General features: G+C 38.7%; 1 protein-coding gene across 1 annotated transcript in view; it reads right to left on the bottom strand.

Moving 5' to 3' along the window:
• LOC149775620 (uncharacterized) overlaps positions 1-4,736 on the bottom strand; it is a 28,241-nt gene extending 23,505 nt beyond the window's left edge. Inside the window, exons 1-2 of the mRNA XM_089943502.1 lie at positions 4,655-4,736; positions 2,627-2,674 (exon numbers count right to left, since the gene is read on the bottom strand). The gene's annotated coding sequence lies outside the window, so the exon portion shown is untranslated. The remainder of the gene's footprint in view (positions 1-2,626; positions 2,675-4,654) is intronic.
• Between the last annotated feature and the right edge of the window lie 22,556 nt (positions 4,737-27,292).

Genomic DNA, 27,292 nt, shown 5'->3' on the forward strand with positions numbered 1-27,292 from the left:
AAATTTCACACTAATTTTCTTTAGCCAAAGTCTATTCAATTCTGATTTTTTAATGATCTGCACCTTAGCTGTCATCAAGAAATGTCCAGATGAAAATGATCAACTCTACAGTCTTTTATAATGGTGGCTATGTACTAAACTTGGGTCAAAATAAGAGCGTGTCAAGTGGAATCGTCACAATCAAGAGTTGTACAAATTTGTTTATCAATATGCATAGTTTTCATTGTGACATCACAGCATGCAACATTCAATCCGGGTTGTACTGGATCACACATTTAGGTTCATTTCATCCAAAAATGTCTACGTACTTTGACACTGATTTTGCCATATGCACCTATCAGGGTGTCTAAATAATGACATCCAAAAGAATATGGATTTATACGAATCCAAATGAAGTGTATACTTGCCACTTAAAGGTATGTAGAATCAAATTCTAAAAAATTACACCCATTACTGAAATAGTTTGTGCTGAATGCCTACATAACCTGTGTGACCTGTACTATAGGGCAAATTTCAAATAAAAAATAGTGTAATTCAGTTACATCAAAAACGTCCATAGTTTGAATATCTATAAAAAATTACAAACATACAAATATTATTCCCTGGCAAAGTCAACGCAAGTTCTTAGCAAAGGAAGTTTATACTCCCCAGTCCCAAATTCATACAGGCTTTAGTCATGTCTGATTGCCAGTTTTGAAGTAAGAGTAATTCTGTTGATATAACAATTCCCTTACCCCATGTGATAATTCTGAAATGCATTGTGGACTAACATAAACAGCTTGATGCGGTTCAAAATAGTTGCCATCCATGCCACTTCTGAACTATTACCTTGAACCCATTGTCCACTGCTACAGATGGCCAGCTCTGCTGAATATTGGCATTTCATTGACCTGATAATGTTAAGTAACTACAGAATGTGTATATGTGACCCACATTAATTTCAAGTCAAGCCTTAATTCACAAATATATGTATATCTTTAAATATTAAACAATAGTTGAACAAATTATACAATAGTCTTACGTTCACAAATATGAAACAAGCCAATTTACAGGGCAGTAAATACATGCAGAACCTATAGACAAGTAGACAACTTTTTAATAAAGAAAGAAGGTATTATTATACAAATTCAGAATTATATACAATGCCTTCCATGAGAACTGAGAGAAAACATCTGTATTATTACTTGTGATATGTAAAGTTGATCACTGTTGTAATTACATACCTTACAGTTTGCTCTATTTTGCATTGAGAAATGCAATTCACTATTTACAGTTACCAAATCAAGGTTGCCAAAGCTGAAATGCAATCATCAGCATTGTCAATGCTGAAATGCAATCATCAGTATTGCCAGTGCTGAAATGCAATCATCAGTATTGCCAGTGCTGAAATGCAATCATCAGTATTGCCAGTGCTGAAATGCAATCATCAGCATTGTAAAAAATCAAGAAAACCTGAATCAATTTTATGCACAAATAACCATTAATATTTTATAAATTACTAGCAACATGCAAAAATAAATAGGAAATAGGAATATATATATATGTGTGTGTGTGTGTGTGTGTGTGTGTGTGTGTACAGTAGTGTATAGTATGTACGCTTTATCAATGATATACCATGAGATGTATACATTTTTCATTAAAAGAAAACGAAGCTAGCCGAGTTTCCATTTAAAGAAAAATTTATACGAGTGGTATATCATTGATACAGCGTACCTACTATATATATGTTTCATTTATATCACATACAAATACACATATTTGCACATTGAATGGAGTTACGATATGCTACAGATAACTGTGTATTGACCAAGTGAATGAACTCCTCCCATACCTGCAAGTGTGTCCGCTACAAAATGTAGTTCTACAATTTTTCTTGTTCACAATCACATATGCAAATTGATAAGTTGATTGTTTTCTTTTTGAGTTTCTATTTTTATTCACCTTTATTAAATCAATATAAGACTTTCATGATTTAAACATGAAATATGTTTTTTGTGAAGAAAGTAGTGCACTACAAACACAGTTATCTTGTACACTGAACCTGAACTGTCAGGTCTTCACATACTAGCATATGAAAATTAGCATGGAACATGAATAATGAATGAGTGGAAATTCATCATTGACCTATAGGCCTGCAGCTGAAAGAATGTTTATATATTTGTATTATTGCACCATGGGCGGATCACAATCTGATATACCAGTAGTATTGGTATATCAATTTGCTTTATACCAACACTTAAATGCCATGTTATATTTAATGTATGTGGTATAAATATATATACAGTGTCATTTACCCTCATTTCTGCTTCAGAGACCACACCCATTTTTTTTAACCTAAGTTTATATACCAAAGTTTGTTTTTTAATCAGTCTGACCACTAGTTTTGACACCAAAGATTTTGTTGTCTCTCAGTCTTCCACCCCTAGCAGATACACTGTGTATATATATAAATATATATATGTGTGTGTGTGTGTGTCTGTGTGTGTGTGTGTGTGTGTGTAGTCAAAAATCAATGGAACACAAGAACGAATAAAACAAAGATTTAAAGCTAAAACAAAATACCAAAAGCTCTCCAACAAGGATTATGATTAACTGTAATAATCAGTTATTCAGTCATATCGATTACCTATGTTGTTTTCTGTCTCCACAGAAAGCAAGGGTTACTGGCATGACACTAGAAGATAAAAGAAGAAAAAAACGTAAAATTATTCAATATGATAGACCAAACATGTAATAAATATATTTAAATAGGGTATACAGCTTGCTACAACTAATATTATTTTGCCAAAATGAAAAAAGCCATTTATTGTTTCCATACAGAATAAAAAATAAACTACAAGCAGCATCTTTTCTAACAAACATGATTGCAAGATTCATGCTCATTTCCAAAACAATACGAACATATCAACCAAATATATTTGAAAATCACACATTTTTAAAACCCCACCTTTGTTTTTGATAAATCTCTCCTTTATTCAGAATTTCCTACCTAATGTCTCACTTCTAAAATAGATGCTGTAAATACCTTTTAAACTTTCATATTTCTCCAAATAGTCAGTGCAAAAAAAGTTCTCATCACGGCCTTTCCTGGGTCATAATTTAGCTAATTATATTCATCTGCCCAGCACTTCTGAGTCTCATCTCTAGATCATATTTGCAATTACGTTCATCACCTAATTTCCGCCATTTCGTTAGTGGCTGCACACACTGCAAATACTTCCACAAGGTTACAATTGTCGCTGCATGATGCATTACGTATTTATCAATAAAGGTATCAATATTAAAACAAAAAGTTTTTATGATTCTGGACTATTCATTGAGTTGGCAAATGCAACTTTTTGACTGGTCAATATTAGTCTAATACCCTACACAGGGTTCATGCAGATTTAACAAAACAAAATTCCATGACTTTTTCTAAACTTTCCAGGGCTATTTCACAAAACTTAAGGAACACAATATCTTGCATTGTCAAATAAATTAATCCTGTTCAAAACAACATTTCTGAATTGGTGCTTGGTGCTCATAGAAATTTTAAGTTATCAATTATTTTAACTCCACTATCGGAAATTCCATGACTTAACCTTTTCAAGCTAATGAGATACTCCATGACTTTTCAAGGCCCTCGAAATTAATTTTTTTAATTTAATAACTTTTTCAGGATTCCAGGACCTGCAGGAACCCTGCTTACACCATTTATTATAATCAGCAATTAAATCAGTGTTTGGAGCCAGTGCATCAGGCTAGTAACACCTATGCAAAGACTGTTTTAACAATACTTGTTGAGTGGCCATATTGAGGGTCAGATATTTTCAAACAGAATGAAATAGACACCACAGAAATTCTTTTGATGAAAACCCTGTGCTAATAGGATCATTCATTCTGGACAAATAGCAATAATAAGATTTTCAAGCGGGCCATAGTAAACACAAGATTAATACCGATTTCCTTTAGTACCAGCCAGACATCATAAAAAGTCTTTTGGTGAAAACTCCATGTCATCTGATTTTCCCTTCAGAGATAACAAGATTCTGAAGTTTGCTCACCTGGCACTAGATCACTACCATTTAATTTAGGACCAACTAGATATAATAAGATTTTTGTGTGCGTGTGTGAAAACACCATGTTGATAAAACCAGGCAGACACTGGAATCAAATATGCAATGAAAACTTCCCTCCCAGAAAATCCAAATCACACACATATTCTGAGAGTGATAATGGCTTTTCCTACCCTTATTGATTATGCTTTTTGTTTACATGCCTCTAACACCGGTTTTTGCATTCTGTCTAGCTTTCTAATGGTTTCCGAATGCAACTGTATGTTTGGTTTAATCTAATTCCTTCTCCTTTTCAAGTCTCAAAAGTGAAAGTGAGTTTTATATCTTCCAACTCATCCTTTATTTCAGCAAATAAATGCCTTGTCTCTACCCATTCCAACTTTCCTTAGTTTCAAATCATTAAATTTATTGTCCCTCGTTTGCTAGTGTTTATTTTATGTCAACAATGATATAATCACCGATCAACCTGCTGATCACAATCGTACTCGAAAATGGCGCCATAATTGAGTTCGTCTAGTGGGCCAACAGTAAAACGGTATTATACAGAAATCAAATCAATAATTATCTTTAGCAGATGTATAAACATAAATTGTCTGTACCTTTCTCCACCATCTGAAACACTTTTCAAACAAACGATTTTGGTTTTAGACTTAATTTTTGCCGCATCCGCTAGGACCCTAGTCACTGTCATCATTATGTGATTGACAAAAATAACTAAACACAGTAATGTACAGTAACGAACTGTAACAAAGATGCGCCAGAGTAACTTAAAAGAAATTAAAGTAATGGAGCAAGAAATTCAACACAATGCACTTAAAGTGTTAATTATGGAATTTGTTGAATAATAAATATAAAATAAGGTAGAGCATGTGAGATACACTAATGGAACCCCATTTAAAGTACAGTAAGGTAGACTATGTGATGATGTATGTCTCCAACTTGAATTCATTGTTTTCATTTTCTAAGTTATGATTTATAGTTATTTTCAGCAATGTGAGGAAATAAAATAATGTAAAATTACAATAATGGATCACTGACTATTATAATTTTTGTGTGTGGACTTATGAGAATCAAATATAACAAATTGGGTTGCTATATTTTATTTTGTTATAGTTACCATTGTTGCTTATTTGTAATAGTGATATTCTATGTAACGGTAAGTATATCATATTGTGGAAAAGAGGACCAGCTTTAGAACCAATGACGATGACTTTGGTATTTAATGATGACATTTTAAGAACAAATAAATGACGAAAGCATAAGCTACACTAAGCAAGCTAAGGACTAGGCAACGAGGACCCTGCTTTCGTGGGTCGCATCTCCCCCCCCCCCTTTTTTTATTATTTCAAACTGCATATTCTCATATTCTAAATTGAAAATATTTTTTTAAATCAGACTATTATTATTGTCATTCGTATTAGAGGGTTTGTTGGGTAAATGTAATATACTAAGACAGATCTTTACTACATAGAAATCTACGTCCAGTGAACCAGAACACAGCCATTTGAAAAACTTTTGAAAAACAAATAAACAATATGATGCATATAAACACACTAAACATGTTTTGTTAACCAATTTGCTATATTTAGAACATGTCTGAATGTTAATGGTTATAAAACTGACAATCTTTTGTTGTTCTTATTGCTGTTCAGTGATTTTCATAGTATCACGGTTGAAGTATAGTACTAATATTAGTACCCTTACTCCTACCTTATGGACAAATCAAGTTGAGGCTACGACATCGTAGCTAGGTTGAAGTAATATATACATATATATACCTATAACTTTTATTCTCCTGAACCAAGTTACCAGCCGCAAACACTGTCGGTCCTATCATGTTGTTTACGTCTTACTATGCAGATCTCATCCTTTTTCTCTGGTGAGGTTGTAGTTTTGTTTTTTTTTTTGTTTTTTTTTTTTTCTCCCATGATGTCTCTAGTATAGTGATTTTACCATTTGTAGAAGTTTCTGTGCTGTGTACATTTGTATCCTTCTTCTTATGAATTTTTGTTACATACTACTGCTCGTTCAATTCGTTTTGTTTGTTTTTTGTGGGGTTTTGGCGGTGGGGTGGGGTGGGTGTTTCTTTTTTTTAACACCAAACGTCAGTGGAAGTTCTGTGGTCCATGTAATCGGGCGTTAGCTTCAAATGGATTCTTCTATCCAATGGTCATTTCGGGATTTTTGTATTGGGAGATGTCAATTGATTTTAATGAATAAATAAGATCTGATATATTTTTAGCCTCTATAAAAGAAGACACAGTTTACACAGTCCGACACGCAATCGTTTTTACAGTCGCCGAATGGAAACCGTTTCTCCGCTTTATTCCTTTTACCCTTTCGATAATATCCAAATATCACAAAACAACAAAACTTAAAAATAAAGAATTTTAACGCAGTGAATAGCAGTATGTATTTTTTGTTTGGCCTCACATCGACGACTTATAACTCTAGTAAATATGTTCAATTCCTTAAATGTTGTTTGAAAGTTATATCTCAATCTGTGCCGTTAAATGACAAGTATGTTTGATTATGCATATGAATTCGTTGGTAACACTACCCAACAGTTAGGATTACCTGTGTAATTAATGCGGACAACAAATGCACGTGCAAGAGGTGCGTCATTTAATAAAAGCATAATCCACTAGTTTTAATTGGTTACGCAATTGAAGTTTGTCTTGGCTATTTCATAAATATTTTTATGCAATAAAAAAACTATAGCAATGAAATTATCAATAATGCTTCAGCCATTGATGCTTATACATAAAACAGTCATGTTTGGCGAAAAATTAACAGAAATGTAAATATGAAATAACCTTTTTACTGGAGACATAAGTAAATGAATAAATATAAATATATTAATTTCCATGACTATACGGCTATACATGGTATTTATTTGATACCATACCATAGAATATACTGTTCGGTATAGTGGTGTTCCATTACGATACACCATCGCCATTATATATCATATTAATATCACTGAGGAAGAACAAACAACAATAGAAAAAATAAAATTAAAGTATATCACATCTATAATATCTTTATTGTTCGTGCTTAATGCCTTTCCCCATTAATGTATTTCATGTCCGTTACTGTATTTCTCTCTATTACTCTATATAAATATTTTAAATCAAAGCTTAGAAAAAATAGAAACACTGAATGAAAAGTTTTCAGCGTCCATTATTGTACTCTTGCGCGATCAATTTTTATAATAATACATGTCAATAGGTAAAAAAAATCGATAAACTGTACAATTACACATTTTTTATAATCGCCGAAATCAATAATGTACGTGCAAAATGCTTAGTTTTTTTGTTTGTTCCATCACTTTTCCTTTTTTGTTCTTTACTGCTTTACATTGCTATTACTGTTCATTACTGTACATTACTGTATTTAGGTAGACCTGCCTGGCTACTAACGTTGTTATGCAATTGGGTATTTCTACCCCCGACTAAAGCAAACCGGAAGTGTATCCACGGCTGCTTGGCGTGAAATATTGCCTGCTTTGCTCGTTTGAAGTCAAGTGGGAAAAAAAAGTTTTTATTTTGATATCTTTCTGATGACTTACTTTATCTTATATACACCTAAGATCTCCGACCTTCTATTGCTAATATTAGAAAGCAAGTTATCTCATGTATGTACAAATCTAGCCACCCAACTGTAGTTGATGCTACCATCAAAGGTGTAGAGAGGTGCATTTCTGATGTGAAATCATGGAGGACATGTAACAAGCTGCAGATGAATGATGATAAAACTGAGGCCATTCTGATCACAACACAAAGACTTTCTCGTTCACATCCTTTACCTCAAACAATAAATATCAACAACGCCAACATTAAATTCATACAATCAGTACGAAACCTAGGTGTTACTCTAGACAGTACTCTCACATTGCACCAACATGTCATGAACATATGCAAGGCTGCATATCTTGAGCTGAGACGCATCAGCTCAATTCGCAAATATGTTTCAGCTGATGGCACTAAAAACACTTGTGTGTTCATTAGTACTTTCAAGACTGGACTATTGTAACTCAGTTATGCCTGGTTCATCTCAATATCTACTCCAGAAACTTCAAAAAGTTCAAAACACAGCTGCTCGGATCATACTTAGAGTACCACGATCAGAGCACACCTCCCCGCTGCTCTGTACCCTACACTGGCTATCCATTCGATCCAGAATCAAACACAAAATTTGTTCTCTGTGCTACGTTACACACCAGCAAGATACTTACGCTCCTCTTCTGACAATCGTGTACTCATCATTCCCACTATGAAAACAAAGTCATATGGACAGCGTTCTTTGCATACCAAGGCCCAGCAACGTGGAATGAATTGTCCACTGAACTTAGACACAAAGACACAGTGATCACATTCAAGAGGGCTCTCAAAACTCACTTATTTCGACTGCAAGAACAAACTTAAAGATCTAATAATGTTTCCTACCTGAAATATTCTCAGCATGTTTTTTTTATTATTTTTTAATGTTTTGTTTTTCTTCTTCTAATTTCATGGTGTTTGTTTTTGTAATAATATTATTATATGTTTTTTTTTTATCTTATAGGTGCTGTCTAATGTTGTAAAGCGTTTAGAGCTTCTAAAGATTAGGCGCTATACAAAGTCCTCATTATTATTATTATTATTATCCTGACTCGAAAGTAAAGCCTACGCAATCGAAGGCAATCACCCTAGACATCATTGACATTTGCTGAATGACGTTCTTACTGATTCGTGGGTTTTGACTGGCTGACTATTTATAGAACCTGGGGATTTTGTGCACTATGGTGGATTGCAGTAATGCATATAAAAGTAAACACAAACAAATAGACATGAACGTCATGACAAGTTTTTAATGCTTTGATATCAGTGTAGATAATAGTTTGTAATTGTCTGATAGAAGTGACGAAACTTGAAATTGTAGCGAATAAAAAATTAATATGTCTGAAAATGGCACTCATTCAAGTCTGTCACTTTGCTAGAAAATAGACTTATTACAACAAAATCAATAGCTTTGCAATAAGGTCAAAATAGTCTGGTGATCATTAATTTTATTTTATTCATTTATCAGTTTTATTAGTCCTGATTTGATTCAGAACAGTGAGGACACAGAAAGTACCAATGTCTATAAGATAATAATTATTCATTACAGACTGCATAGTTCATAATTCTAAATTAAAACATTAATATTACATAGAAGTATTTTAAACATAAAATACCACAGATATCTTATTGTAAATAGACAGACACATTTACAACTACTTATACTGTATCCGACATTGTTAAGAATGAAATTATGTAAGATATTTAAAGAGTAATTTGTTCCATTTATCTATAATCTCAGAATTTAAACAAATGGTCTAGTTCTACGGAGATTTCAAAATAAAATTATTACTATTAGATATTTTTCTCATCAATGAAAACACTAGTAGTATATGGGGTCACCCTAGCGTCAAGTGGACTTACCATGCAAAAACAGTCGATTCACTCTGGCGTCAAGGGGAATTTAACATGGGAAATTTTATCATGGATGGAACTGTAGAGCGTCAAGGGGAATTGAACATGGAAATTGAACAGGACCGGTACTTTAACGTCAATGGGACTTTAACGTTAAAATATGGGGTTTGCACTTTGTCGTAAATGGAAATTGAACATGGGAATGTCACCTGGATGTCAATGGGAATTGAACTTTGGGTGACGTCATGAGGCTTATAGGGTCAAAACATTTTATAGGGATTTTAATGTATTTGTAAGGACAAAGGGTAGATAGGGACAAACATACAAATACACATTTAAACACACAGAAAAGACGACAGAAATGTTCTAAAACAAACCTCACAGAGAGAATAATGGCTCAAAAAAGAAAAGTCTATTGTATGGGTTCAAAACATTTATTCAAGTATATACATGGGCTCTCTGGCCTGTGCTTTGGTCTAAGCACTATCCATTTAATACATAAACATTTCTACATCAAACAAACCTATTTACTAGTTATTTAGTTCTTGGCTCTAGTAAACCTGTTTACATTTAATGTTCATTTATAAGAAAAAGCTAACACAAAACAAGTAACATGCAATCAAATAGGACAAAGTTCATGTTTCTCTCTCTCTATTCGTCTCACACGTTGCTAAAAATCTGGTCAGCTAGCACTTGTGTCCCAGCGTAGATATTTCCCATCACTTAATCCGTTTCATTCATAAATCGGCTGTTATATCCATCGTGCTAGGTACACTTATCAGTAAGCAGATCAAGTCCAGTCATCGTCTTCTTCCCATGGAGGTACAATGTATACCATATGAATGGTTACTTTTCCTTCGTTGATGTCAAATTTTCCTCTCATCGACTGCACGTCTTCAATAGCCCTAAAAAGTTTGGACGAAGTTATTTCTGCAGGTGTGCTAAATCCGAGACATACAGGTGAGTTCAAACTGTCGCGATACATAGATAGGCTCAAACGACCTCGATCTTTGACTTGGCAATGACATTTGAGTTCCTCTAACAGTGAGTCAAGTAGGTCCGTAATGAAACCTGCTACTTCCTCGGCTGAAATGTCAGACGCGAAGTCTCTAAATTTCACCGTGTAGGTGTAAGTTGTCGTTCTAAATTTTCTTGAGGTCGCTGTCTGAGTCATTTGGATGCTAAAATACTCCTGTAGGTCTACTGAATCCTTTCCCTTCTTGGACGCACTTTGCTGTGACGGTATGGTAGTGAAAGAGGTCAGTGATGTTTGTTCCTTCTCTTTTTTCATCTGCGTAGAGTGATTCATCTTTCTCGTTGCTTGTCCTCGCAATGAAGTGTCGTTCTTGGAAGTCGTCCCTTTTTATACTGGGTGATATCAGTATGTCCATAAGGTAAAGTTTTGTGGTCTGGAAGTTTCACTAACTGCACGTAGTTTGTCATGGCGTTAGTACATAAATAACTAAGATGTGTTACTGCATTGGTGATGTGATAGTGAGGCAAAGAATCACACCCGAGTTTCTCGTTGGACTTGAGTCTTACGCTCTATACTTGCTGTTTGAAGGGATTCATTTTTTCTCAATTGGTCTTAGTAGTGACAATGAACTGTTGGTCTTGGACGTTGTCCTTTTTTATATGCTGACCAATATTGATGTGACCGTACGGCAAAGTAAAGTGGTTGGGAAGTCGCACTCGCTTCTGGTACACGATTTGATAGACTTTTTCCAAGGGTCGACTGACGATGTGGTGAGTGGGTAAACGTACAATCTTGTTCGGCTGGTAGGTGGTCACTTTAAAATTTGCATCCTCTCCAGACTGCAATGCTTCTTTCAATACGCCAAAGTTGACCACACGACTGGTACGATAATTCAGAGTCAATCCTTTCACTTTACACTCTGTGTGCACTTCTCCTTGTGGGTCCCGGTATTCGTAGCCGTAATTTTTAGGACCGCCACTCGCGAAACTTAGAATCTTGTCGTCAGGATGTTCGTCTGTCCAGGCTCCTAAACGGTCTCCTTCGATGTTAGGGTGTTGCTGACCCGGTCGATCGATGTAGATGCAACTGTCCGTGTCAAAGTACAGGACGCGATCCCCTAACAGTTCTAAAGCTTCGTACAATTTTAAGCGAGCATGAGCTGTCACGTAAGCCGCAATGATGACATTTCCAAAAGGGTCGTCTTGTACAAAGTCCAGATCTTCTTCGTAATTGACCAAGATTAAATTCTCTCGAACGACGTCCACGTGTTTCATGTATTTGGTTTTGTCGTGAATCATCTGGAAGTAGCGGGAAGGTTCTGTCAAATATTCCGTCTTGGGTAAACACGGTCGTTGTGCCATTTTACCCCACAAGCAATTTAACATCACTTTGGCAAACGATCGCCTGCCTTCGTTTTTCTCGATGTGGTCTAAAGTGATGCCTTCTTGTTCCCGGTATTTCTCTTTGAATTTTATTTGGTCTTCGGGAGTGTGACACCAGGAAGGATAGCCGCTGGCTTCTTGCTTCAGTTTCAAAAAGGCATCCACGTAGTCTGCGAAAATGCCTTTCTGAGTAGGGTCACCCTTGTGGTATTGTTGTGTCTTGGGAAAGTGGCAAATTTCGTACACTTCTAACAGTTGGTATCCCATGTCCATAGCTTTGAACAATTCTACGCTGACCCAGGTTCCCGTCAAGGCCCGTTCTTCCTGGGTGTGCTGACAAGGCTGATCTTGGTTGCACGTTTCGGCACAAGTACGGCACAAGGGAAACATCAGTTTGCCTTGACAATGGTGAGGTAAGACGGGATGGTATAGGTTCGTGGGAGGCAAAACTTTGCACTTGATCAAGCCTTCGTATTGTCGAATGTTGACCAGGTCGATGTGTTCCGTCAGCAATCGCGGATGCCCTGTAGGAAAGCGACAATATTTGCACACGTAGGGATACAGCGAACACACATCCAAGTATTTGATTTCTTCTCCTTTCTCTTCGTCGGCTTGGTACAGCAAACAGGTGGCATTGGTCCTTCCTCCGTACAAACTATCCCTCGGGTTCAACGGGTCCATGAACTGATAACTTTCCACGACACGTTTAAACTCGGGATCGATTTTCAAACGGTGATCGTATTCGTGTTCCCACATTTCCACCACTTGGTATCCTTGCTGTTCTAACTTCAAGCGTCGCTGACAAGTGTCCTGGTACAGGTCTTCCATGGTCCGTTGTAAAAACTGATTTTTAGTGTCACGGTCAGGGTAGCAGACGGGACATCCGTGAAATAAGCAACCGTTAAACTCATACACGATCTTGGGGTTTTTTAAGTCCCAGCCATCGACCGAATACGTTCCGATGGTCCTTTCGCCTCCTCCGTTGCGGGCATGCTGAATCCATTTGCCTTCCTTGTCGCACAAGTAATGTAACCAGCGTAGGGCTTTGACCGAGTATTGACGCTTGACATAGTTGGTCGTTTGAGGACTGATGACAGCCACGGTCTTTTGAGGCATGAATCGTTGGCGGTACACTAAGGAACACGCTTTGGCAATGGTGCAAGCTTCTTTCAAAGGATCGACCCCTCCGTGTTCCATGAACAGTTCTCGAAATTTTCCACAGCAACGTCGTAAAATGTCCACGTCGGAACGACAATACTTTAACATTTCTTCCTGAAAGTCGAAGGGGTCAGAGGCATGAGCCTGGTACCAAGCGTAGAAATCTTCTCGTTGTTCGGTACGCATGTTGTCGGGGTCGTAATAGTGAGCCTCAGGCAAATGGGGTAGAACGGCATGTTGATTGGCTTCCGTATTGAAAAAGTGTGGAAAGTACCCTTTAGCCATTTCTGTCATTCCAAACGTTTTAGGCATTCGACTCAAAGGCATGGCCAAGTAACTCATCGAATCTTTAAACTGCAGTTGTCCCACTTGCATGAAAATGATTTTGGCTCCGTTCAAAGTGACTTTAGGACGTTCGGTGCCATGTTCCGTATAGTACCTCAAAAGAAACTGTCCATCGTATCCGGAGAAATTGTGAGCCATCACTGTGGCATGGCGATGACAATCTCGGTAACGTTCGATGTCCTCTTTGCTCCATGTCTTGTCGATGGGGTCTAAGACCCATTTGGCAAAATCGTCTAGCGTCTTTGGTCCTCGAAAGATTTTTTCACGCCCTCCAGGAATTTTGCTGCAGTGAGGGCAATAACTGAAGATAGGTTCTTGAATACACTTCTCGCACGCTCGATGAGCCACGCAGAAATTAGGAATGTGAATGCCAGTCTCTTGCATGCATTCGAAATCGAAAAAGATGAAATTGCCTTTCCTCTTGTGACCGTCCTCTTTCTCTGGTGGGGGTTGGTATTTTTGCACGTAACATTGGTGTTCCAAGTCCACGATGTGGTGACAAATGTGACATTTTTTCTTTCCTGAACATACGTGTGCCTTGACACTATTGGTACGTATGCCTTGTCCACACGCGGGGCACAATCTCAGCAGTTGACAAGCGCATTTCTTCTGTGAACCTTGTGTCTTCAAATGTTGTTGGTAACATGTAGGGCTGACAAACGTGCGCAGACAAGTTGAACAAGGCACTGGTTCTTCGCTCAGACAGGGTTGAGAGGCCAAACATCCTGAGCATTTCCATCCACAATGTTTGTGTTGCTCTCGATTATTATAACCATAGTCACATTTCTCACAATAATAAACATATCCCAGGAATCCAGTGATACTGGTAATGGTATCGAAATGTTCATCGTGATGATAAAGGTGAATGTATTTTCCGTCCTTAAAATGTTGGCCTCGAAACAACAGAGGCCCGCGCATTTCTTGAGGGTGCACTTTCAAGGTGTAGCGTGGAGCTAGGGCATCTTGCAATTTTTGCATCTCAGGAATGCCACAGGGTGTGTCTTTGGACAGTCCGGCTTGTTGTAACAGGAGTTCTGCTTCATTTCGTTGTTTGGCTCGGTCGGATTGTTGAATAGTTTTCCAGGTTCTTTTCCATTCTACCGTGTCGTTCTTGTTGGCATAGGTTCGTCCCACCACGATGGCACGGGCTAAACACATCTGGTCATGAGGGTTGTTAATTCGGACGAGACTCGTTTTGGTGTTGCGAAGGTCGTCCACCAATAAGACCTTTTTGCGTCCTGTCCCTTGAGGAAGAGAGACGTGAGCCATTTTCAGTGTGGCTTTACCATCGGTGATGTCAAACTTGTCATTGGATTGTTGCACCTGTTGTATCTTGTCCATGACTTTGGAAGGGGTCAGTTCTGCGGGTCTGCTAAACTCGATCCAAACAGGGGATTTCAAGCTGTCGTGTTGTATGGATAGTGTCAAGCGATCGTCTTCTTTGGGTTGACATTGTCGCTTGAGTGTGGTGAGCAAAGAATCCCACATCTCGGTGATGAACCCTTCTGCTTTCTCCAACGATACGTCGGACTTGAAATCTTTAAACTTCACCGTGTAGGTGTAAGCCGTGGTTCTAAATTTTCTAGAGGAGCGCTTTTCCGTCTCTCGAATGTGATAGTACTTTTCAGGGTTGACTGGTGAACTTTGGTTTGGAGTAGACTCTCTCTGTCTGGTCGCAGACGTGGAAGGTGTTGGTTCAGGTTCGCTCATGTCTTCTATTTGAGCGAACACTTCTTTTCGTGTGTGAGGCGATACGTCACTTCGCTGCCTCTTACGTTCTTCTTCTCTCTCACTGAAATCGTGCGATCGTTTCATCTCGATTGCTGATTCAGAAATGATTTAACCAAGTTCATTCTTTCCATATATACCCTCTCTACCTCTCGTTGTGACAATGACTTGGTATATTTCACAAGGCAAGTGAAAGCCAAGCATATAGGAACCCAACGACAGCGTTGCGTCTTAAACACCTCATGCATCTTGACGACCCTTCGATTCAAACCCTACCACGAAAGAAAATAGTTGCAAGAAAAATAAAACAGACAGTTGGTGTCTTCAAGAGAGCTAGAGACGGCACTGTGTCGCTGGGACACGTACGTACGTACTCCAGAAAACTACGCTACTCGACAACGTGAGTGTGCTTGTCAAAATGTTTGTCAGTTTCAAAACGCGAACCAGTACTGTGTCCGTTTAATATTTGATGTGGCAAGAAGAAATGGTACAATACGCAACAAAGGGTTTGTACGTTTACACTCCAATCTGTCTGTACTGCAATGGTAACAGCGCTCTTGCGTTGGCATTATTTTGCCACACTACCTTTTAAATAAAACAATGCATCACTCATCATAAACGATTTCATTGGCTATACTTATTTTCTTACCGCTTTCGCTTCGAATTGACTTCAGTACCTTTTCGCACAGCGACAAGATCGGACGTGTTTTTTTATTCTGCGTCGGGTCGCTACACTACTTGCCCTGAATTTACAACCAAACAATGTGTTACACATTGTAATTGACTTCATTGGCTAACCGATATTTTACACTTCTGTATCTGTTGATGTGAGTGTGCTTGTCAAAATGTTTGAGTAAGATTAAAAATGTTTGTTAGTTTCAAAACGCGAACCAGTACTGTGGCCGTTTAATATTTGATGTGGCATGAAGAAATGGTACAATACGCAACAAAGGGTTTGTATGTTTACACTCCAATCTGTCTGCACTGCAATGGTAACAGCGCTCTTGCGTTGGCATTATTTTGCCACACTACCTTAAAAGAAACCCCAATGCATCACTCATCATAAACGATTTCATTGGCTAAACTTATTTTCTTACCGCTTTCGCTTCGAATTGACTTCAGTACCTTTTTGCACAGCGACAAGATCGGACGTGTTTTTTTTTTTATTCTGCGGCTGGTCGCTACACTACTGTCAACAAGCCCTGAATTTACAACCAAACAATGTGTTACACATTGTAAGTGACTTCATTGGCTAACCGATATTTTACAATTCTGTCTCTGTTGATGTGAGTGTGCTTGTCAAAATGTTTGAGTAAGATTAAAAATGTTTGTTAGTTTCAAAACGCGAACCAGTACTGTGGCCGTTTAATATTTGACGTGGCAAGAAGAAATGGTACAATACGCAACAAAGGGTTTGTACGTTTACACTCCAATCTGTCTGCACTGCAATGGTAATAGCACACTTGCGTTGGTATTATTTTGCCACACTACCTTTAATAAAACCCCAATGCATCACTCATCATAAACGATTTCATTGGCTAAACTTATTTTCTTACCGCTTTCGCTTCGAATTGACTTCAGTACCTTTTCGCACAGCGACAAGATCGGACGTGTTTTTTTATTCTGCGTCTGGTCGCTACACTACTTGCCCTGAATTTACAACCAAACAATGTGTTACACATTGTAATTGACTTCATTGGCTAACCGATATTTTACACTTCTGTCTCTGTTGATGTGAGTGTGCTTGTCAAAATGTTTGAGTAAGATTAAAAATGTTTGTTAGTTTCAAAACGCGAACCAGTACTGTGGCCGTTTAATATTTGATGTGGCAAGAAGAAATGGTACAATACGCAACAAAGGGTTTGTACGTTTACACTCCAATCTGTCTGCACTGCAATGGTAATAGCACACTTGCGTTGGTATTATTTTGCCACACTACCTTTAATAAAACCCCAATGCATCACTCATCATAAACGATTTCATTGGCTATACTTATTTTCTTACCGCTTTCGCTTCGAATTGACTTCAGTACCTTTTCGCACAGCGACAAGATCGGACGTGTTTTTTTATTCTGCGGCTGGTCGCTACTCTACTTGCCCTGAATTTACAATCAAACAATGTGTTACACATTGTAAGTGACTTCATTGGTCAGTCGATATTTTCCACCGCCTTAGCTTCAAATTGGTTTCACTTGTTATTCGCACCGTGAGATGATCAGACACGTTTTTCTGTACCTGACCATTAGTCACTTCACAAACAATAAAACTAAAACACAAATGATCACGCCATGAGCGGCTCATGGAAATTATGTTAGTCATGTTACGAAATATAGCACGACTTGTTTGGATGTACTTTTCTGTGGTCACTCTTTAATTACATGCGTCTTCAGTTCACTCTTGTGATATTTTTTGTAAAGGGTGTATTTTTTCTATGGATGTGATTGTGTTATGTTCTATATGTTCTTTTATGTTTTCAGTGATTTTACTTTATATCGATATTTTAATTTAGATGTATAGACTATGTAGTCTGAAATAAAGAATTCTTATCTTATCTTATGTAAATGGAATGAGTGTTTCTTTGAAACTTTCATATTGAAAATGTGCCATAAAAACAAACGTACGTGTCGTCATATTTTTAAAGTAGGAATACATGATCTCTCTCTCTCTCTCTCTCATTGTAGTTTTGATTTATACCCTAATGGAATATGTTCCCGTTTGAAGATACCTCTCCAAAATTGTGATCAGTAGTCACCATAATTACGTGAACTGTTCGTCATGTCATTTTTTTTTCAAACGTTTACACTCTAAAAAATTGTAGAACGATTTTTTTTCTTCCATCAGTAAATCTTTGTATGAAATAAAAGCTTGAGTTTGCACAATTCTGGTATCTTAACTTTATCCGGTTTTGGAACTGCAATATGTCACGCATTTTTTTTCTTTTAACGTTAGATTTACAGTTTGTCAGAAAAAAGACAATCACACGGCTTTTTTAAGAATGAAACAAATGACATTGCACTGTATAACCCTGCCTATGGTTAACTCTGAATTCTAAAGTCAAAACATGGGTTCAGGAAAAAATGTAACAATGTTCGTCCTATCCTCAGTGTAAACTGAGAGAATATAGGACGAACATTGTTACATTTTTTTCCTGAACCCATGTTTTGACTTTAGAATTCAGAGTTAACCATAGGCAGGGTTATACAGTGCAATGTCATTTGTTTCATTCTTAAAAAAGCCGTGTGATTGTCTTTTTTCTGACAAACTGTAAATCTAACGTTAAAAGAAAAAAAATGCGTGACATATTGCAGTTCCAAAACCGGATAAAGTTAAGATACCAGAATTGTGCAAACTCAAGCTTTTATTTCATACAAAGATTTACTGATGGAAGAAAAAAAATCGTTCTACAATTTTTTAGAGTGTAAACGTTTGAAAAAAAAATGACATGACGAACAGTTCACGTAATTATGGTGACTACTGATCACAATTTTGGAGAGGTATCTTCAAACGGGAACATATTCCATTAGGGTATAAATCAAAACTACAATGAGAGAGAGAGAGAGAGAGATCATGTATTCCTACTTTAAAAATATGACGACACGTACGTTTGTTTTTATGGCACATTTTCAATATGAAAGTTTCAAAGAAACACTCATTCCATTTACATAAGATAAGATAAGAATTCTTTATTTCAGACTACATAGTCTATACATCTAAATTAAAATATCGATATAAAGTAAAATCACTGAAAACATAAAAGAACATATAGAACATAACACAATCACATCCATAGAAAAAATACACCCTTTACAAAAAATATCACAAGAGTGAACTGAAGACGCATGTAATTGAAGAGTGACCACAGAAAAGTACATCCAAACAAGTCGTGCTATATTTCGTAACATGACTAACATAATTTCCATGAGCCGCTCATGGCGTGATCATTTGTGTTTTAGTTTTATTGTTTGTGAAGTGACTAATGGTCAGGTACAGAAAAACGTGTCTGATCATCTCACGGTGCGAATAACAAGTGAAACCAATTTGAAGCTAAGGCGGTGGAAAATATCGACTGACCAATGAAGTCACTTACAATGTGTAACACATTGTTTGATTGTAAATTCAGGGCAAGTAGAGTAGCGACCAGCCGCAGAATAAAAAAACACGTCCGATCTTGTCGCTGTGCGAAAAGGTACTGAAGTCAATTCGAAGCGAAAGCGGTAAGAAAATAAGTATAGCCAATGAAATCGTTTATGATGAGTGATGCATTGGGGTTTTATTAAAGGTAGTGTGGCAAAATAATACCAACGCAAGTGTGCTATTACCATTGCAGTGCAGACAGATTGGAGTGTAAACGTACAAACCCTTTGTTGCGTATTGTACCATTTCTTCTTGCCACATCAAATATTAAACGGCCACAGTACTGGTTCGCGTTTTGAAACTAACAAACATTTTTAATCTTACTCAAACATTTTGACAAGCACACTCACATCAACAGAGACAGAAGTGTAAAATATCGGTTAGCCAATGAAGTCAATTACAATGTGTAAAAATTGTTTGGTTGTAAATTCAGGGCAAGTCGTGTAGCGACCAGACGCAGAATAAAAAAACACGTCCGATCTTGTCGCTGTGCGAAAAGGTACTGAAGTCAATTCGAAGCGAAAGCGGTAAGAAAATAAGTATAGCCAATGAAATCGTTTATGATGAGTGATGCATTGGGGTTTTATTAAAGGTAGTGTGGCAAAATAATACCAACGCAAGTGTGCTATTACCATTGCAGTGCAGACAGATTGGAGTGTAAACGTACAAACCCTTTGTTGCGTATTGTACCATTTCTTCTTGCCACGTCAAATATTAAACGGCCACAGTACTGGTTCGCGTTTTGAAACTAACAAACATTTTTAATCTTACTCAAACATTTTGACAAGCACACTCACATCAACAGAGACAGAATTGTAAAATATCGGTTAGCCAATGAAGTCACTTACAATGTGTAACACATTGTTTGGTTGTAAATTCAGGGCTTGTTGACAGTAGTGTAGCGACCAGCCGCAGAATAAAAAAAAAAACACGTCCGATCTTGTCGCTGTGCAAAAAGGTACTGAAGTCAATTCGAAGCGAAAGCGGTCAGAAAATAAGTTTAGCCAATGAAATCGTTTATGATGAGTGATGCATTGGGGTTTCTTTTAAGGTAGTGTGGCAAAATAATGCCAACGCAAGAGCGCTGTTACCATTGCAGTGCAGACAGATTGGAGTGTAAACATACAAACCCTTTGTTGCGTATTGTACCATTTCTTCTTGCCACATCAAATATTAAACGGCCACAGTACTGGTTCGCGTTTTGAAACTAACAAACATTTTTAATCTTACTCAAACATTTTGACAAGCACACTCACATCAACAGAGACAGAAGTGTAAAATATCGGTTAGCCAATGAAGTCAATTACAATGTGTAACACATTGTTTGGTTGTAAATTCAGGGCAAGTAGTGTAGCGACCCGACGCAGAATAAAAAAACACGTCCGATCTTGTCGCTGTGCGAAAAGGTACTGAAGTCAATTCGAAGCGAAAGCGGTAAGAAAATAAGTATAGCCAATGAAATCGTTTATGATGAGTGATGCATTGTTTTATTTAAAAGGTAGTGTGGCAAAATAATGCCAACGCAAGAGCGCTGTTACCATTGCAGTACAGACAGATTGGAGTGTAAACGTACAAACCCTTTGTTGCGTATTGTACCATTTCTTCTTGCCACATCAAATATTAAACGGACACAGTACTGGTTCGCGTTTTGAAACTGACAAACATTTTGACAAGCACACTCACGTTGTCGAGTAGCGTAGTTTTCTGGAGTACGTACGTACGTGTCCCAGCGACACAGTGCCGTCTCTAGCTCTCTTGAAGACACCAACTGTCTGTTTTATTTTTCTTGCAACTATTTTCTTTCGTGGTAGGGTTTGAATCGAAGGGTCGTCAAGATGCATGAGGTGTTTAAGACGCAACGCTGTCGTTGGGTTCCTATATGCTTGGCTTTCACTTGCCTTGTGAAATATACCAAGTCATTGTCACAACGAGAGGTAGAGAGGGTATATATGGAAAGAATGAACTTGGTTAAATCATTTCTGAATCAGCAATCGAGATGAAACGATCGCACGATTTCAGTGAGAGAGAAGAAGAACGTAAGAGGCAGCGAAGTGACGTATCGCCTCACACACGAAAAGAAGTGTTCGCTCAAATAGAAGACATGAGCGAACCTGAACCAACACCTTCCACGTCTGCGACCAGACAGAGAGAGTCTACTCCAAACCAAAGTTCACCAGTCAACCCTGAAAAGTACTATCACATTCGAGAGACGGAAAAGCGCTCCTCTAGAAAATTTAGAACCACGGCTTACACCTACACGGTGAAGTTTAAAGATTTCAAGTCCGACGTATCGTTGGAGAAAGCAGAAGGGTTCATCACCGAGATGTGGGATTCTTTGCTCACCACACTCAAGCGACAATGTCAACCCAAAGAAGACGATCGCTTGACACTATCCATACAACACGACAGCTTGAAATCCCCTGTTTGGATCGAGTTTAGCAGACCCGCAGAACTGACCCCTTCCAAAGTCATGGACAAGATACAACAGGTGCAACAATCCAATGACAAGTTTGACATCACCGATGGTAAAGCCACACTGAAAATGGCTCACGTCTCTCTTCCTCAAGGGACAGGACGCAAAAAGGTCTTATTGGTGGACGACCTTCGCAACACCAAAACGAGTCTCGTCCGAATTAACAACCCTCATGACCAGATGTGTTTAGCCCGTGCCATCGTGGTGGGACGAACCTATGCCAACAAGAACGACACGGTAGAATGGAAAAGAACCTGGAAAACTATTCAACAATCCGACCGAGCCAAACAACGAAATGAAGCAGAACTCCTGTTACAACAAGCCGGACTGTCCAAAGACACACCCTGTGGCATTCCTGAGATGCAAAAATTGCAAGATGCCCTAGCTCCACGCTACACCTTGAAAGTGCACCCTCAAGAAATGCGCGGGCCTCTGTTGTTTCGAGGCCAACATTTTAAGGACGGAAAATACATTCACCTTTATCATCACGATGAACATTTCGATACCATTACCAGTATCACTGGATTCCTGGGATATGTTTATTATTGTGAGAAATGTGACTATGGTTATAATAATCGAGAGCAACACAAACATTGTGGATGGAAATGCTCAGGATGTTTGGCCTCTCAACCCTGTCTGAGCGAAGAACCAGTGCCTTGTTCAACTTGTCTGCGCACGTTTGTCAGCCCTACATGTTACCAACAACATTTGAAGACACAAGGTTCACAGAAGAAATGCGCTTGTCAACTGCTGAGATTGTGCCCCGCGTGTGGACAAGGCATACGTACCAATAGTGTCAAGGCACACGTATGTTCAGGAAAGAAAAAATGTCACATTTGTCACCACATCGTGGACTTGGAACACCAATGTTACGTGCAAAAATACCAACCCCCACCAGAGAAAGAGGACGGTCACAAGAGGAAAGGCAATTTCATCTTTTTCGATTTCGAATGCATGCAAGAGACTGGCATTCACATTCCTAATTTCTGCGTGGCTCATCGAGCGTGCGAGAAGTGTATTCAAGAACCTATCTTCAGTTATTGCCCTCACTGCAGCAAAATTCCTGGAGGGCGTGAAAAAATCTTTCGAGGACCAAAGACGCTAGACGATTTTGCCAAATGGGTCTTAGACCCCATCGACAAGACATGGAGCAAAGAGGACATCGAACGTTACCGAGATTGTCATCGCCATGCCACAGTGATGGCTCACAATTTCTCCGGATACGATGGACAGTTTCTTTTGAGGTACTATACGGAACATGGCACCGAACGTCCTAAAGTCACTTTGAACGGAGCCAAAATCATTTTCATGCAAGTGGGACAACTGCAGTTTAAAGATTCGATGAGTTACTTGGCCATGCCTTTGAGTCGAATGCCTAAAACGTTTGGAATGACAGAAATGGCTAAAGGGTACTTTCCACACTTTTTCAATACGGAAGCCAATCAACATGCCGTTCTACCCCATTTGCCTGAGGCTCACTATTACGACCCCGACAACATGCGTACCGAACAACGAGAAGATTTCTACGCTTGGTACCAGGCTCATGCCTCTGACCCCTTCGACTTTCAGGAAGAAATGTTAAAGTATTGTCGTTCCGACGTGGACATTTTACGACGTTGCTGTGGAAAATTTCGAGAACTGTTCATGGAACACGGAGGGGTCGATCCTTTGAAAGAAGCTTGCACCATTGCCAAAGCGTGTTCCTTAGTGTACCGCCAACGATTCATGCCTCAAAAGACCGTGGCTGTCATCAGTCCTCAAACGACCAACTATGTCAAGCGTCAATACTCGGTCAAAGCCCTACGCTGGTTACATTACTTGTGCGACAAGGAAGGCAAATGGATTCAGCATGCCCGCAACGGAGGAGGCGAAAGGACCATCGGAACGTATTCGGTCGATGGCTGGGACTTAAAAAACCCCAAGATCGTGTATGAGTTTAACGGTTGCTTATTTCACGGATGTCCCGTCTGCTACCCTGACCGTGACACTAAAAATCAGTTTTTACAACGGACCATGGAAGACCTGTACCAGGACACTTGTCAGCGACGCTTGAAGTTAGAACAGCAAGGATACCAAGTGGTGGAAATGTGGGAACACGAATACGATCACCGTTTGAAAATCGATCCCGAGTTTAAACGTGTCGTGGAAAGTTATCAGTTCATGGACCCGTTGAACCCGAGGGATAGTTTGTACGGAGGAAGGACCAATGCCACCTGTTTGCTGTACCAAGCCGACGAAGAGAAAGGAGAAGAAATCAAATACTTGGATGTGTGTTCGCTGTATCCCTACGTGTGCAAATATTGTCGCTTTCCTACAGGGCATCCGCGATTGCTGACGGAACACATCGACCTGGTCAACATTCGACAATACGAAGGCTTGATCAAGTGCAAAGTTTTGCCTCCCACGAACCTATACCATCCCGTCTTACCTCACCATTGTCAAGGCAAACTGATGTTTCCCTTGTGCCGTACTTGTGCCGAAACGTGCAACCAAGATCAGCCTTGTCAGCACACCCAGGAAGAACGGGCCTTGACGGGAACCTGGGTCAGCGTAGAATTGTTCAAAGCTATGGACATGGGATACCAACTGTTAGAAGTGTACGAAATTTGCCACTTTCCCAAGACACAACAATACCACAAGGGTGACCCTACTCAGAAAGGCATTTTCGCAGACTACGTGGATGCCTTTTTGAAACTGAAGCAAGAAGCCAGCGGCTATCCTTCCTGGTGTCACACTCCCGAAGACCAAATAAAATTCAAAGAGAAATACCGGGAACAAGAAGGCATCACTTTAGACCACATCGAGAAAAACGAAGGCAGGCGATCGTTTGCCAAAGTGATGTTAAATTGCTTGTGGGGTAAAATGGCACAACGACCGTGTTTACCCAAGACGGAATATTTGACAGAACCTTCCCGCTACTTCCAGATGATTCACGACAAAACCAAATACATGAAACACGTGGACGTCGTTCGAGAGAATTTAATCTTGGTCAATTACGAAGAAGATCTGGACTTTGTACAAGACGACCCTTTTGGAAATGTCATCATTGCGGCTTACGTGACAGCTCATGCTCGCTTAAAATTGTACGAAGCTTTAGAACTGTTAGGGGATCGCGTCCTGTACTTTGACACGGACAGTTGTATCTACATCGATCGACCGGGTCAGCAACACCCTAACATCGAAGGAGACCGTTTAGGAGCCTGGACAGACGAACATCCTGACGACAAGATTCTAAGTTTCGCGAGTGGCGGTCCTAAAAATTACGGCTACGAATACCGGGACCCACAAGGAGAAGTGCACACAGAGTGTAAAGTGAAAGGATTGACTCTGAATTATCGTACCAGTCGTGTGGTCAACTTTGGCGTATTGAAAGAAGCATTGCAGTCTGGAGAGGATGCAAATTTTAAAGTGACCACCTACCAGCCGAACAAGATTGTACGTTTACCCACTCACCACATCGTCAGTCGACCCTTGGAAAAAGTCTATCAAATCGTGTACCAGAAGCGAGTGCGACTTCCCAACCACTTTACTTTGCCGTACGGTCACATCAATATTGGTCAGCATATAAAAAAGGACAACGTCCAAGACCAACAGTTCATTGTCACTACTAAGACCAATTGAGAAAAAATGAATCCCTTCAAACAGCAAGTATAGAGCGTAAGACTCAAGTCCAACGAGAAACTCGGGTGTGATTCTTTGCCTCACTATCACATCACCAATGCAGTAACACATCTTAGTTATTTATGTACTAACGCCATGACAAACTACGTGCAGTTAGTGAAACTTCCAGACCACAAAACTTTACCTTATGGACATACTGATATCACCCAGTATAAAAAGGGACGACTTCCAAGAACGACACTTCATTGCGAGGACAAGCAACGAGAAAGATGAATCACTCTACGCAGATGAAAAAAGAGAAGGAACAAACATCACTGACCTCTTTCACTACCATACCGTCACAGCAAAGTGCGTCCAAGAAGGGAAAGGATTCAGTAGACCTACAGGAGTATTTTAGCATCCAAATGACTCAGACAGCGACCTCAAGAAAATTTAGAACGACAACTTACACCTACACGGTGAAATTTAGAGACTTCGCGTCTGACATTTCAGCCGAGGAAGTAGCAGGTTTCATTACGGACCTACTTGACTCACTGTTAGAGGAACTCAAATGTCATTGCCAAGTCAAAGATCGAGGTCGTTTGAGCCTATCTATGTATCGCGACAGTTTGAACTCACCTGTATGTCTCGGATTTAGCACACCTGCAGAAATAACTTCGTCCAAACTTTTTAGGGCTATTGAAGACGTGCAGTCGATGAGAGGAAAATTTGACATCAACGAAGGAAAAGTAACCATTCATATGGTATACATTGTACCTCCATGGGAAGAAGACGATGACTGGACTTGATCTGCTTACTGATAAGTGTACCTAGCACGATGGATATAACAGCCGATTTATGAATGAAACGGATTAAGTGATGGGAAATATCTACGCTGGGACACAAGTGCTAGCTGACCAGATTTTTAGCAACGTGTGAGACGAATAGAGAGAGAGAAACATGAACTTTGTCCTATTTGATTGCATGTTACTTGTTTTGTGTTAGCTTTTTCTTATAAATGAACATTAAATGTAAACAGGTTTACTAGAGCCAAGAACTAAATAACTAGTAAATAGGTTTGTTTGATGTAGAAATGTTTATGTATTAAATGGATAGTGCTTAGACCAAAGCACAGGCCAGAGAGCCCATGTATATACTTGAATAAATGTTTTGAACCCATACAATAGACTTTTCTTTTTTGAGCCATTATTCTCTCTGTGAGGTTTGTTTTAGAACATTTCTGTCGTCTTTTCTGTGTGTTTAAATGTGTATTTGTATGTTTGTCCCTATCTACCCTTTGTCCTTACAAATACATTAAAATCCCTATAAAATGTTTTGACCCTATAAGCCTCATGACGTCACCCAAAGTTCAATTCCCATTGACATCCAGGTGACATTCCCATGTTCAATTTCCATTTACGACAAAGTGCAAACCCCATATTTTAACGTTAAAGTCCCATTGACGTTAAAGTACCGGTCCTGTTCAATTTCCATGTTCAATTCCCCTTGACGCTCTACAGTTCCATCCATGATAAAATTTCCCATGTTAAATTCCCCTTGACGCCAGAGTGAATCGACTGTTTTTGCATGGTAAGTCCACTTGACGCTAGGGTGACCCCATATACTACTAACACTTACTTTCTCGTTACTTCTTCAAAACTTGATACATTATAAGTTATAAATATGCTAGAGGCACGGTTCCATCTTGGAAGGCTTAATAGAAAACTAAGACAATAATAATAACCAATACATTCACAAAATTTTGTCTACAGAGGTGCATAATACATTGTGGAGCAATAAGATTTGAATAATCTAATTTTGATATTCAATGGAAAATTTCTAAATTTTTGTAGAAGCATGTTTGTACGAGTTCACAAACAGCCTGTTATGTCTCAATATATATTCATCATCTGACGTATTTGATTTTGAAATATTACCCAAATACGTATAACTGTTGACATATGTAAAAGCGTATGTATTATATAT

Source organism: Sinohyriopsis cumingii, chromosome 19 (genome assembly GCF_028554795.1).
Source record: "Sinohyriopsis cumingii isolate HCF-2022 chromosome 19, ASM2855479v2, whole genome shotgun sequence".
NCBI lineage: Eukaryota > Metazoa > Mollusca > Bivalvia > Unionida > Unionidae > Sinohyriopsis > Sinohyriopsis cumingii.